The sequence below is a fragment of the Arachis ipaensis genome, chromosome B08 (assembly GCF_000816755.2).
Source record: "Arachis ipaensis cultivar K30076 chromosome B08, Araip1.1, whole genome shotgun sequence".
NCBI classification, from domain to species: domain Eukaryota; kingdom Viridiplantae; phylum Streptophyta; class Magnoliopsida; order Fabales; family Fabaceae; genus Arachis; species Arachis ipaensis.
Window position 1 is genome coordinate 33,631,058 of NC_029792.2, and position 11,650 is coordinate 33,642,707.

The following is an 11,650-nucleotide window of genomic DNA, read 5'->3' on the forward strand; positions in this document are numbered from 1 at the left end:
TTTATAATTTATAATTGTAATTTTATTATATTTAAAATTATTCATTTATTTTAACTATAATTAAAAAATACAAAACAAAAAATGCATTAAAAAATAAAAATAAAAAACATGTTCTAACATATAACTCTCTATGACTTGCAAACATTATTCTATATTAATTAAGGTTCTTGTTTACAATCAGCGAGTTAATTAACAATATACGTGGCAAGCTAAGGGGGAGATGGTTTGAGACTTTTTGGCAAAGCAAATTAATTGAAGTTTGCCGCCATAAATACATGACATGCATGCGTTGCCCTTTATTTATAGTGTGTGGACCATTTGAATGCAAACACAACTTGAATTCAATGAAAACGTTGAGCATGTGACATTATAGTTACGTATTTTGATTTAATTATCTTTGCTAAAATATTACGTAGGATGATACATATTATCAACAACCCCTAACCGTTGTCATTTAATTTCAAGAACACTAATATATGTTGCCTAACTAAAACTAGCTATCCCCTATCTATCATGTTAGGCTTATCTCACTTCTCCCTGTCTCGTCCTAATGTATTTTACTATTTTCACTTCTCCAATTTTATGACAAATCGTGTCGATCATGTGGCATCTATGTCAGCATACTTCTATTTAATTGTCTTTGTCAAAACATTCTCAAACTGTACTAGCCCCCTTTATGTAAGATGAAATTTATTATCAACCACTCTAGCCATTGTCCTTTAATTCATTTGACTTAAAGAAACCTTATATGTTTCCCAAGTAAAATTAGCTAATTCCTATCTATCATCATTAACCATTTAGATGATAAAACAGGTCAGCATAAGGCCTCTTGGGACAACCTATTGGAAAGGGTAGATAATTCCAATAAAAATACAGAATGAGATTATTTAATATATAAGATTTTTTATGTTTGATTATAAAATTTAATATTTTGAAATATTATGTAATAATCTTAAAAATGAATACATTTTTGTTTGGTTGGATCTAAATTTTTTGGTAATATCATATAATATGTCAAAATTACTGTTACTCATTCAAATTAAAATGTTAATGACTAAACTTAATAAGTATATGAAAAAATTTACATACAAATATATTTCAAAGATAAATTTAATATAACCATTTTTAGATAAAAATATTCATTTTTATTTTCAAAAATGCCCTAATATCAATTTTTTATTTTTTTAAAAGTTAAATATAAAACTAATCGAATATTATTATTACCACAGTTAAATTTATTAAAATACCCCTAATAACAAATATGTTTAATTAAAATTATTATCGATTCTAATTTTTTTTAGTTTACTAAAATACCCCTAATAACAAATATCTTTAATTAAAATTAACATGATCACAATTAAATTTACTAAAATATTCTTAATAACAAATATCACAATTAAAATTAGCACAAATACTTATCTAAATTTCAAAAAATCCCGTAATCCATTATTCGTCTCATAATTTGTAATTGAAATTATACAAAACAAATCTCAAAATTTCTAAACACATATGTATTAGAAATTTAAAAATCGAAAATCTAATATAATCCATAAAAATTGAAAAATAGCAAGATTTAAATCAATTTTTTCAGAAATGGCAAAAGTTCTCTTGGTTAAAGTTGGAACATCATGTTAATCAGACTATTGTCCCTTACAATACTAAGGGCAGCCTTCATTCTATCTTTAACGCCTAAACCAGGAACATCCCTCAACAATGTCATTGCGCTCAGCTCCCTCTTTCTTATGCTTAAAACAAGAAACCATATCAACTAAAGCTATTGTGTATTCTAGATAAGCACATTTTATATCTCTAATTGATTCTGCTACTATGTCAAGTACTTCCTCACTTTTTTTCCCCTTTTTTTTATTGTATTCCTTTCTCTGGTAGACGAAAAACTAGGAGCAGCAGAAGCACCAAGAGTAGCAGAAACACCAGGAGTTGGAAGTTCCTAAAATATATTAAACAATTTAATAAAAGACTATCTATTTAATAGTAGGAGAATCTATTTAATAGCTTTTGTAAAAGAATCAACATATATAATATAAGTTAAATTAATTAAATGAAGAATTAAGAAAACAGTAACTATTGAACTAACAGAGAGTTAATAGAAATAACATTTTGAATGAAGAATTGAAGTCGTTTATTGCCGATGCAGCATTAAGATTCTCACTTCAAAAGAGAAAGTCCCACATACACAAGCTTCTACATTTGCATGTGAATTTTGATGATGCTACATCTAAAAATATCGACTATATATATATCAAGCAAGCAAACAGAGCAACACTAATAACATAGAGAGAGAATTACTCCAAAATCTAAGAAAGTACACAACATCAGGGTCAACAATAAGTGAATTTATGTACATGAATTAGAGTCAATTGCTTACATACTTCAGAATCAGCTTCATATTCCATTTCAGTCTCTTCCAAATTTACTTGGGTATTTTCATTCACTTGTCGATCACTCAAGTTTGCTTCTCAATCAGCCTCCATAGTAGCAACTACTTGAGTTACATTTTCTGCATTGCCTCCTGAGCCCTATCTCTACCAAATGTTATTACTAACTCTTCAAAATGTGAAAATAGTTTGTTGTAGAGGCCATTAGCATTAGGATGAGACTGAAATTAAAAGAAAAATAAGTAAGTAATAAATATTAAAAATCTAAGATAAATAAACTTGTATTAAAAAAGTTGCTTAGAATTTACACTCTTCCATTCATTGAAAATTTGTCGCTCCACTGCAACTATTTTATCTTTGTCATTCCAACCAAATTCACTCCCAGCCATGCCCACTATTTCAAAAATATTATCTCTTTAGCAATTTCATCCTTGATTCAATGTGTGAATTAGCCTAAACATATGATAACAATTCAAAGTTACCACAATTCAATAAACATATAGCAAGCAAGATATGACATAACCTTTCTCCAATAATTTTGTCTTTCCAAATAAATGGGATATGAAATTGAAACAAACATACATAATAACAATTAAGCCTCATTTCCCTGGTTTGGTTAGTTATACTTATAATAATGCCATAGATCCTACCATAACTTATGTACATTCAAACTATCGAAATTAACATATTTAGCTGCTGTCAAAGAGGATTGAATTGGATAATTTATCTCTGCAGTAGCAAGGTATAATTATGTGACCAGTCAAAATGAACTTAATCTATGTAGAGGATAAACAAAAAAATAAATATTAGGTAAAAAAAATTGTACCTTAAGATCAAATCTAGGGATATTTTTATGAAGCATTTTTTTGAAATATTTTCCATAACCGGATTTGAACGTGCCATTGTCACACCTCCAAGAAGTAGTTTTAAACTCTATCAAAAACTCAACTAGTTTTGCATCTTCATGTGGCATCTATTGTCGCTTAGTTTGCTTTGAATTAGGTCAAGAATTCACATTCATTTCTCTTCAAGTGGAAGAATAGTGAGAACAATAATTAACATCCAAAATAAAATGAAAAAGGAGAAAGAGGGAACATTGTCCAATTCAACGAGCTGCTTTTTAACTAGCTATACTGAAAAACAATCAATCGAGCATGTGTAACACTCTACCACACAGAGTTTTACACTTAAGTTCGTAAAATAGAGGTGGTGAGGTATTACAACCTCTAAAAATAAAATATATATGTATAGATATAATTGAAGAAAGTTGTATGTAGGAACTTTGAAGAAAAGGGTTAAGCAAAAACCAAAAGAAAAAAAATGCATCACACTCGAAAACGTAAACTGACAAACAGATAAGGATCAGACATGAAGTATATAAAGGATAGAGTACCAAAATAACAGGATATCAAGCTCCAGACTCAACCTGTGAAGGCAAGACCCGTTGGAGAATATTTACATATATAGGTATAGATATACAGCCCAATATATGCCAAAACAGAAGAAAGAAAACCTGTTTCTCCACGTCGACCTCTAAGAGGGACAAACACAAGTTATATATATAGGAGAGTCTACAAACTTAAATACATAATAACAGCCTAAAATATAACAACCCAAAAGAGAGACCTCCAAACGCTCACCAAGGTACGTCTCGTCCTGCATCTAAAAACAATAACATAGATATGAAATGAGAAACAGAGGTTCTCAGCATGGTAATGGTACCCACATAAATAATATATAAGGTCCTAGAAAAGTCAGAGGCAATCCTAGTACTCCGACACTCAGATTTAAAACTTAAAGATTAAAACTAGAAACCATACACTACAAGAAAAATACCCATTCAGGTACACTTGAAAAGTGTAGCCAAAAGTGAAAAAAATGATGCCTTAGACTACGGCTACGCTTTTTGGGGTGATTCCTATTCGGCCGTTGCCTATTCTCAAAGGCTACGCTTTTCTGCACCAAGGGCTACGCTTTTGGGGTTTGGGAATAGGGTACGCTTTTCAAGTGATGCTATCCAGGACCAAAGGCTACGCTTTTCAGCTTCCATTTTTGCCAGAATAGGCTACGCTTTTCAACGCTACTGCATCACCTATAAAGCGTAGCCACATTGTATACCATGGCTACTTTTTATAAGAGAAGTGATTCAAAACCAGCTAACATGCTCTTATCCATGATTCAACCAGGGATTTTGGAGAAGAAACTCAAACCCAAGGAACGAAATTGAAACCAGTTAACTAATAATAATATAGGATGAAACTAAAGATAAAAAAAAAAAATAGAAAGCAAACAAAACTTAACTAAAGATGAAGCAGAATTTTGTGCAGAAGATGAAGCTAAAGACCTAGTAGTTCTTCTGGGAATTTGTGCAGCTTCCTCTGAATTCATGTTTCCTCTGATAAAATAAACAATGGAATCATCAATTTGGAATCAAAAGTGATCAGAAGCACTAAAAAAAATTAAATAACAAGAGTGATCAGAAGCACCAATAATATGCCTTATAATAAAAAATACTATGCATAATAAACTAAATTCACTAATGAAACTAGCAAGAGTGATCAGAAGCACTAATGAAGCAGAGCAGTTTTTTTAAGAAATAGCAAGGAAAGGAAACTAAAGATGATAATAACAAAAATTAGCAGTTTTTTCTGCTGAACTTTCACCATTTACAGTGTTGAAATAATAACATTCGTTCAAATTTTGCAAGTAATAAAATTAAGAAAACAGCAATAACAAAGGCAGTTTCAAAAACAGCACTAGAAAAACTAGCAGTACTATGTAAGAAACAGGACTAGCAACATTGCAACAAAATTTGCAAATATATTCTATAATTTCTGTTTCCTATCAAATAAACACATAATCCCATACAAAGATAATGAAGTACAAGAGTAGCAACATTGACTCTGCTACATGAATAAATGTCTCTCTACAACTTCTGGTACAGATTACAATGTTAGTCTCCATGTTTATTTTATAAGTAAATCCAACATTATTAATTTAAATGATTGAAACAATTGCGTGGACTGTCAGTTTCTTAACAAATTCATAGAAAATCAGAACCAGTTTTCTTGATGAGCACAAAACAATCAAACACAGCTTAACATGATGGAAGTAGGAAATGAATGCTTAAATTACAAAAAGTTGAAGAAACTGGGATCAAAGAACTTCAAAATCAAGAGGAGTAACATATCAAAGAACTACAATGTACTTTTTTACTAGCAAAGATGTTGATTAGCAAAATCTCACAGCACTGAATACAAGTAGGACCGGCATTTACTGCACTGAACACAAGTATCAAAATCTCCACCAATGCACATAACACACAGTTCAAGAATACATCAAGTTACACAAGTGAATTGAAGCAAAAGGTTTAAAAATTGAAGACAAATTAATGAATAAAACTTCATATATTAGTGCATCAAATAAGAAAAACTTTTTCACCTCCAAATTTTGAGAAATACAGTGCTGCTTATCTCTGGAATGGGCTGCCGGATTACATATTCCACGACGACACCAATTAAAACCCTCCAAGTGATCTTGCACTACATATTGAAGACTAATAATAAGAATTGAAGGTATTTCAAAACTCAAATGCCCCTGCACTGTTTTGAATTCCATTAATACAAATTGCATAATAAGAACAGGAACTCTATAGCATAAATTCAATCGTACACAATAGAAGAACAAAAAAGCTTTGCCCCTAATGCAATAATAAAACCAGAGAGAATATAGAGCAAAGCATCCATTCAATTCACCAAATTAAGAAGTTAGAATTCACATTTTCTGAGAAACTCACCTTTGATGAAAGAGAATCGTGAAGTCCAAACATAACACCATCACACAAAGCTTCTTCTCACTCATCACCAAACTTTCCATTTTCTCTTCTCTTATCAACACATTCAAACTATAAACAAAACTTGAAAAGCTGTTTCTTTTTCCACTTTTTTTGAGATTGAGAGGCTTTAACTATGGTTGGTGAAGGAAGGTGGTGAAACTTAGAAGCTCCCAAATTGTTTATATACGTTTGAAGATCCAAAGCTATGGGACCCATATCCCTCCTTCCTTCCTTCTAAGGTACTGGATCCCACACGCAACAGCTACTTATACATTCTTAGATAGAGTGACATCAAATTAAGTAGTATAATAATGTTTGTTCTCTTTAATAGACATTGAGTAAAGCAAAATAAAAAGATAGTAATTTTTTGGATATATAAAAAACTAAAATTGGGTATACAAACTAATAAAATGATAAAAAAAAAATAAATTATGAAGGGTTTAAGTTTGGCAAGAAACTCATGCTTCTCATGGTGGTTTATAATTTTAAACCGATCTCATTAACCGCGTGAAAATACTCTTATTATTACTAATTAAGAAGGCCCAAAGTTTGATTTAGTGGCTTTATTAGTTCACTGAGGAATTTTCTTCACTCTTGCACACCAAGAGCCTGACTGTTCTCAAGAAACAGGTAGGTAAATGAGCATTGGAATTTGGAATCGAAAGCAGCAAATCTTATTAATGAATCTGAGATTTGATATTAAAATTTTTAATTGTAGTTGATAAGAAGAAAGATGGTTAGAAGTGCCAAAGAAAGCATAAAACAGAAAGCCAGCAAATCAGAAATCTATGGGAATCTGTAGGCTGTGTTTATAGAAATGGATAGCACTCAAGATATAAGCATAAGCCTTCAAACCTTGTCTCAATTAAAGAATAGCTAAGTTCATATTATTCATCTTGAGTTATGATTTTTCACAGAACCATTCAGTGGCCAAAGAACTAGCTAAATTAAAAGAGATTGTCCTAAATGGTTAAGATAAAGGAAAAAACAAGGAGAGTACATTTGATCTTGAGAAACACATGATGCATATTTACTAGTTAGGTACTTGATTTTCAGTCTCTTTTCAATTTCAGTTTATCAATTGTATCTTTAGTGTTTTTACTACAGAATGCATCATTATCTTAATCTCTTCGCTTGTTAGAATCTTCTTCCCTATCTTTACAGCCGACACATTTCAGTTCTTACTACAGAATTCTTTCTGTTTTTACTAAGCTTCTAGTTTAGGTTTCAGGAACATTACCTGAGATGGAGGAAACATTTTTCAAAAGAATTGTTCTCGTGATTGCTTCGTCTTGCTAACCCCACCTTAGCTTTATTCTTGTTCTTGTTCTTGTGATTACTTCCTGTAATCTTAGCTCTTAATGATGGTCCTCTCCTGTCATCTGTTTCTGAACATTTGGTACCAAGAGTATCAATCATCATAGAAGTTACAATAAAATTCTTAAAAGGAGAAATGAGGGAACGAGAGTTCCCTCGCACCGCAACATACCCAAACCCCCAAATTGAAAAACCTAAAATCAGAACCCTAATCCTCTGAAATTTCAGAACAAAATGGGAGTGAATACATGCCTTCTCCACCACGATGGTGAGCGATGGGATCAGAGGACGATGCTGAAGACCAACGTGAGCACGCCGCGAAGACGACTGATGGCTCTCGAGTGGTTAGTGTCGAGTGGGGAAGAGGAGCGGTGAGTGTGGAAGAGGAGTGGCGACACCGATGGTTCTCGAGTGGATGGTGCGACGGCAGAACGTTTTGGGGTTTGATGAGAAAGGTAACAAAGTGTTGGTGGTGACAAGTTGGGGTTCTCGAATGAAGCACTTCTGAAGTTAAGTTTTGTGTTGGCGATAGTATTGGTGAAATTGAAAAAAATTACTAAGTGTTGAGGGGTTTAGTAGTCTTACATAGATTAGGCAGCGCTTTAGAAGTGCACCCAAAATATAATAACTGGGTTACTTTTTTAAAGCGTTTCCTTTGGTGTAGAAAGTGTTTCCATAGCTATTCAGATACGGCTACGCTTTATAAGTGATGTTTAAAATATCTAAGGAGACACTTTTGAAGTGATTCCTCAATAGTGTTTCCTATTCTCTTATAAAAGGGTACCCTGCGAAAAAGCGTAGCCTATTCTAAGAATAGGCTACGCTTTTCAAATGTAACTTAAAAAAAGTGTGGCTGAATGGGTGTTTTTCTTGTAGTGATAAGCAGGGTAGTTTGCCTAAGGCTCTTAATCCTAACTCAATTCTAACTTAATTCTAATTTATTCCCTCAGCTTCTTGCCTTCCTCCAATCCTCCAAAACTCTGGTGGAACTTCCCTCGTCACTCTTCCTCTAGACAAGGGGCATCTCAGTTGCACAGATGAACAATACAGGCAAGGAAATCACGGATAGAATGCAGCTACAGCAGGTAGAACATATAGCAATTAGACATAGATAATCAAATAGGCAAACCCAAATAATGCAAACTCAAATATAACAAACAATTTTTAACACAGTCATAACACAATCAAAATAATTTATTCAACCATTCAAAAGTAATCAAATCAATTTATCCAACCATTCATCATAACTCAATTACAAACAACAAACCAATCAAACCATTGAATTATCATCATACTAATTCCGAAATCAATTACCATTCACTTTCACAGCCAAAATTTCATCATAATCATAGCCAAAATCCAAACTTAATAACATTATAATTTTTAACATACTTGACACAACATAGTTAGCTAAAAATTAGAATTTCAGTATTCTCAAATGATCAAGAAACCAATTATAATTAATTGCAGTCACGAATCCAACAATCTAATCAAAACTCAATAAACTAATTGAAACACCATAACATCATCTCAATACCAAACTAATAACAATTTTACAACCTCAAACCAAGCTTATTTTTATCAATTATTCACACAAAATATTTATAAATTATTTACAGTTACTTACTAAACTTCATTGGTATTCATAAGTTAAAACGATTCATTTTAAAATAAAACCCTGACCTCAGAGTGTCGAACTAGCAGGAATTAAATGCGACGAACCGCTTTTTCTTAATCCGTGGCAACCGCAGCAACATTTCCGATCACTTTCTAGCAGTAGCAACAGCACCGGAGCAGGGAACAGGCAAGGCAGCTCAGACCAACGGCTCCAGCAACCTCCTCTGGGAAGTTCTGTCCTTTCTCTATCGCTGTTTTATATCTCAGTGAACCATTAATAGCAGAGGTCTCGATTGGTACCAGCGGTAATTTCCAACAGTTGAGAATTGAATGAAGATGCAGTGGCAAGGAAGACGGCCATGACAGTAGTAGCAACCCCCTTTCTGCAACGACGGCAACAGAACCTTTGCTGGCGGTGAGGGTGGCTCGACGGTGGTGACGCGGATGACTCACTTCCTCTCCCGTCGTTCTTCCTCTTCTCCTCTGCTCAGATCGGTGTCGATGGCAGTGAGGGGAACTTCGGTGGCATCGTGTGTGATGGTGGCAAGCTCCACGAACAGTGACGGTTCGAGCTTGATGGAAGGCAGAACAGCGACAGCAAGGCACGAACGGTGGTAACTCTGGGCAGCAACCGCTCCTTTGCAGGTTCTCCTTCTCTGTGTGAGCTCTCTCTTTTCGATAGCACAGCGGCGACTCTCTCCTCTGGGCTCGACAGTTCGGCGGCGGTGAAACAGACTGGGCGCGGCAGCAACAAGCTGGTGATGCTCTTCTCTTCTCCTCCCTTGTTGATCTCTGCATGGGTGTGTTTGTTGTGAAGTGTGTGTGTGTTACGTCGAAGGGGGTGTGGCTGAAGGAGCTGGGTTAAGGGAAATTAGGGTTTCTTTTTGTTCAATTTGGGAATTTTGGAATTTAGGTTTATACAGGAATAACGATAAATATGAATAGATATTCTAATAAAATTAGAGGGTAGAGTAATTTTAAAATTAAATATATTCTATCAAAAAAATTTTAAGAACACTATTTATTAACACTAGCGGCTCAACAGGCACTTCAGCCGCATTTCAATTGTTTTTAAAAGATTAATTTTTATGTTTTTAACAATAAATAATTCAAATTAATAAAATAAACCATAATTTATTCATAATAGAAATTACTTAAATTAAATTATATAATTCTTCCATTATTGAATTTTAATCTCTATCATGTAAAATATTAAATTATAATAAAATTACATAAGAATCTTGATTAATATAAAAATTCTTGATTAATAAAATTACCTTCAAACAGATGTTTTGCGACAAAAATTCTTGTATTTTGTAACAAATAAATAACTTGTTACAAATAATATTGAATTTTGTGACAAATTAATTTTTTGTTATAAAATATTTTGAACTTGTGCAACAATTTCATCTTTTATTACAAAATATTATAAAATTTTGCAACAAAATACCAATTCGTTACAAAAGCCAATATAATTTATAACAAAAAATTAAGTCATTACAAAATAACAAAATGTTTTGTAACAAATTATATTATTGTTACAAAACATTATTATTATATAATAATTACTAATTTTTGTTAAAAAATAAATTTTTTTATAATAATTTTAAATTTATTACAAAATTTTTGTTATAAATATTCCATTTTCTTATACAGTTACTAACGGAAAGTTAGTCAAGAATCAGTCTCAATTTATTTAATCTTACAATCTTTATCTATAGCCTTAATAATGCCATATTTAATTTTAGCTATAAGAGATAAGTTCAAATTGTTATCTCAACTTACTTTAGAAGTTAGTCTACAAGTAATTATAAATTTAAGAAATATGACAAGATAAATGTTGAGCCTGAAGATGAAGCTAGCAATGAAAATGAAATTAAAGATGATGATGAAAAAGATGGTAATAAGCTTCTTGAAATTATGGAAATGGTTCAAAATATTAAAATAATATAGCATCAAATTTAATTAGTAAAAAAAATCAAGCTTTGGTGATTATTTAGGTGATTTGGTATTTTAATTATGTTAATTATGAGAAAATAAATTTTTAATATTCATATTATATAAAATTTTAAAGTTTAAAAATACAAAAGAAATTATTATTTATTATGTTTATATTTATTAATGTCATTTTAAATCTTAAAAGCAGATTTATTTAGGTGCTTTGGTAATTTTAGTGATGATAATTATTGCAATATAAATATTTAATATTTATATTATATAAAAAATTTATAGTTTAAAATGAAAAAAGAAATTATTTTTTATTATGTTTAGATCTTTGATCTTTTTAAATTTAAAAAAATATTTTACCAAACACAATTATTATTACTTATGCTTAGCGAAAATCATGTTTAGTTTGATCTTATCAAATATAAGTGCTATGAGTTTTAAAAGATTATCTTTCAAAAGACATCATTAATAAGCAATTTTTGAAAATTTAAAAGTTCTACCAAAATAAACTAAAATGTCGCTACATAATCAAATTTGT

The 11,650-nt window shown here is 31.5% G+C and overlaps 1 long non-coding RNA gene across 1 annotated transcript in view; it reads left to right on the forward strand.

The window, feature by feature from the left end:
• Positions 1 to 9,199, forward strand: part of LOC110265853 — a 15,654-nt gene extending 6,455 nt beyond the window's left edge. The window contains exons 2-3 of the long non-coding RNA XR_002352306.1: positions 7,269 to 7,272; positions 9,019 to 9,199. This is a non-coding gene — a long non-coding RNA (uncharacterized LOC110265853). The remainder of the gene's footprint in view (positions 1 to 7,268; positions 7,273 to 9,018) is intronic.